At 49.8% G+C, this 2,996-nt stretch overlaps 1 pseudogene; it reads left to right on the forward strand.

Moving 5' to 3' along the window:
- Positions 1–974: 974 nt before the first annotated feature.
- On the forward strand, positions 975–2,787 carry LOC149345826 (uncharacterized; annotated as a pseudogene).
- The last annotated feature ends 209 nt before the right edge of the window (positions 2,788–2,996 follow it).

Raw genomic sequence — 2,996 nt, forward strand, 5'->3', positions numbered from 1 at the left:
GTGTCTGTGGAGTGCGTCACAGGGCTACGTCATGGCCCCGCCTTCAATAGAATTCTTTTCTTGGTTTTTGCTGCTGGGTCCGTTCGAGGGGAGGGGGGGGGGCGCTGCGGGCGCACACACTGAACGATCGAGAGGCGCGATCGGCTCGACCACCTAGACTTGTTAGCGAGCGCATCCTTTCATACATCTGTTTGTCATTCCCAGTTAGCGAGCCACCTTTTCATTTTTTTTAGGCCTCCCCACCGCTTCACGAGCGGAGGGGCGGAAGTCGGTTCTGTTCGAAACACACGGCGAAGTGCGGGCCCGGCAACCGCCCGTTTGCTTTTCTTCATGTGTGTTTGTGTTCTGTGTGTTTGTCTTTTCTCCGCTCCCAAGCCAATGTCGTTCATTGGAAACAAGGCGTACGCAAGATGCATGAAGGATAAGCGGTGTCTGTGCGGAGCGGTCAAGTGGGCGAGCGAGGGAAAGGCTCTGCTGCACTAGTAATTAAAACCTTGTTTTGGGGGGCTTGCATAGAAGAAAAAAACTGAGAAGGGAGCGCGCACGCAGAGCGTCTCGTGACGTGATCACGGCGGGGGGGGGGGGGGGGGGAGGCGAACCAACTCCCTCAGTTTTACTATTTTTTACTTTTTATGACTATACCCCTGTCAAGCGCGCAAAATAAAGTGCACTTACGGGGAGTGCACTTCAGCCTCCCGAGTGCACTTTACTCTGCGCGGTGCTAAACGGGAAAGCAGAGTGCGTTCGCAGATACGAAAATGGCGGCTGGATGAAAACAAATTTTGCGACATGGTGATATGTAAGCATAACCTTCTGAGTTATGGCAGTTTAGAGCAATAGAATACATAAAAATGAACATATAACTAAATTTTTGGCCACGACCACACTAAATTTGTTTTATGATAGTAGTGTAGCAAGTCAAGACAAGTTTCCAGCACATCCAGAATCCAGACAACATGGCGGACGGTGGTGATCCTGCGTCCGGTCCTGCTGAATGGAGAAAAGCTTTAGTGGCCTATCTGAGTGGAAGAGCCCGGCGCCAGCGTGAAGACCATCACTTTCAGGAGTCCCTGAAAGCTGCCGAATCTGTTGCGAGAAACATAGAGGACCAGTTGTTGGCGAACAGCTTCACCATCATGGCAGTGATGGCGGACTACCTCCCTCCGGAACGGCAGCGTTTTGTACGCAAGGAAAGGTGGTTTGAGGAAACACTGCCTATTCTAAGCGATTTTCATTTTAAGCAGGCGCTTCGTGTGACCCCCGCCACGTTCCGATACCTAGTGGAGTCTTGCCGTCCTGTCTTCGAACGCCAGACCACCGACATGATGAAGCCCATCTCTGTCGAGAAGCGCGTCGCAGTGGGGCTTTACCGCCTGTGTTCGAGCGCGGAAGACAGAACAATCGCCCATCTATTTGGGATTGGTCGCTCCACTGTGAACGTACTTCACAAAGAGTTCTGTGTCGCCGTGATCGACCTGCTAGAACGCCAGTGGCTTCGAATGGTGCGTCCTAGTGAAATGGTCGCCCATATGCGGGAATTTTTCGCCCACACTGGCTTCAAGCCATCGGCGCCCTTGATGGCTGCCATTTCCCGGTTTCGCCGCCCAAAGACCAGGCCACTGACTACTATAACTACAAAGGCTGGTAGGTTTCTTTCCTTTCCCCGCGAAAAATTTTTTTGCATCCGTCAAAAAGAGGTTTCTTCTCCATATTAAGTTTTTAGGTAACCGATGGGTTGGTTCGCAATGAAGAACATGCCGTTTTTCTCTAGTCATTTCGAGATTCGAAGACAGGTCTATCATGACTTATTACTGTGAAAAAAGAAAAATAAGTGGTGGTTTTATTTGCATGCACTCCTTCTGATGGTTTTTTTCTCCGAACTGGGGCAAGCATTTCCTCTCATGGTGCATGCATTTATACAACAGATTTGAAAACCTTTCTAGATTGAGTGCATTGTTGACATACCTTTTGTTCACTGCATTTAATTGCCAATAAGTGCTTCTATTTAATTTGTGCTGTATAGCTTTAGACTCTACTCAGCTGCATTTTCTTCAATGTTGGTACCGCTTCTGCCATTGAAGCTCAGTGGGACTGTTGTTACCAGCTGCTTTGGGTGATACATTGTCATTGACCACACGTACCTCATTTGCTTCTTTTGCAGGCACAGTATCATACTACTTGCAGTGGTGGACCATCGATACAGATTCCGATACCTCAATGTGGGCTGCCCTGGCAGGTGTCATGATGCCAGTGTGTACGGAAGATCGAAACTGCACCGACTGGTTGAGGGCGACGCTTTCCGCTCTCCTGTGGCATCCGTAGAGGGCACAGACATACCACCAATAATTTTATGTGACCAGGCATTTCCCTTAACATCCAACTTGCAGAAACCGTTCGCAAATGCTTCAAGCGGATCCCGAGAAGCCGCATACAATTACAACTTGTCGAAGACAAGAAGAGTTGTAGAAAATGCCTTCGGTCGTCTCAAGGCACGGTTCCGTTATGTGATGAAGAGGATGGAGTGTCGTGTGACAAAAGCCAAAACGAGTATCCGTGCTGCTTGTGTGCTTCACAATATATGTGAAGAGTTCAGCGACAGTGTGGAACCACACTGGGAGCAAGAACAACATGCACTTGACAACGTGTACGGACAACCGTCCCATAGCACTGAAGTGTGCAGTGGGAGAGGACATGAAGTTCGAGGCGCCCTAGCAGACTACTTCTTCAAGAACCAGCACACACCGTGACATGCGGCGGGAAGGATTTTGAAGAGCGTTTTCGGCGAACCTTCGTGAGCCAAACACGTGCGGCAGAACGCTGGTGGAAAATGCACGAGCGTGTACAACAGCACAGCGAACGCTCAGTGGCTTATTTTCACGCCAAGGTGCGATTGTGCAGGGAGGCGAACTTGGACTTCTGGGACACTCGTGAACAGGTGATCACAGGACTACGCTCGAAACAACTCAGCACGATGTTGCTCGGAAAAAGTCATGAAG

The sequence above is a fragment of the Amblyomma mixtum genome, chromosome 4 (assembly GCF_055824585.1).
Source record: "Amblyomma mixtum isolate Tamu chromosome 4, ASM5582458v1, whole genome shotgun sequence".
Classification (NCBI taxonomy): Eukaryota; Metazoa; Arthropoda; class Arachnida; order Ixodida; family Ixodidae; genus Amblyomma; species Amblyomma mixtum.